General features: G+C 37.7%; 1 long non-coding RNA gene across 1 annotated transcript in view; it reads right to left on the bottom strand.

The window, feature by feature from the left end:
• LOC310732832 overlaps window positions 1-83 on the bottom strand; it is a 563-nt gene extending 480 nt beyond the window's left edge. Inside the window, exon 1 of the long non-coding RNA XR_014535557.1 lies at window positions 1-83. This exon is cut by the window's left edge and continues 384 nt beyond it. This is a non-coding gene — a long non-coding RNA (uncharacterized lncRNA).
• Window positions 84-538: the final 455 nt, after the last annotated feature.

Genomic DNA, 538 nt, shown 5'->3' on the forward strand with positions numbered 1-538 from the left:
CAAGTAAGCATGGAGTGTGTGTGTGTGTGTGTGTGTGTGTGTGTGTGTGTGTGTGTGTGTGTGTGTGTGTGTGTGTGTGTGTGACTTTTCTTACTCCAATAAATCACCTCAATCCAGTTTCTCTGCTGTTTTTTCTCACACATGACCGAATCTCCTCTGATTATGTTAATTTTTCATAATATTTTCTAAATATATTGTGATTTCTCACTGACTGATTTCTACATTTTTCTTCATTGAAGAGTGTAAATATTGTCTCACACACATGATGAAGGCTCATATGCTTATTTGTTTAGTTATTTTCAACATGACTAACTCGGAAAATGGTTTGGCATCCCAAGATAATGTGTTGGGAGGAACGTGGCTAATGATGTCATATACATATATATTTCTTCCCCAAACTGTTTCCACAAAGCTGGGGATACACAATAGTATTGGATGTGTTTGGAGGAAATATGAGCATCACTTGAATTAGAAGAATCAAACCTGTTCCAGCATAGAGAATACACCTGTGCCCAAAGCCAGCTTCATGAGCATATGC

This window comes from Silurus aristotelis (genome assembly GCF_946808225.1).
Source record: "Silurus aristotelis genome assembly, chromosome: 11".
Lineage (NCBI taxonomy): Eukaryota > Metazoa > Chordata > Actinopteri > Siluriformes > Siluridae > Silurus > Silurus aristotelis.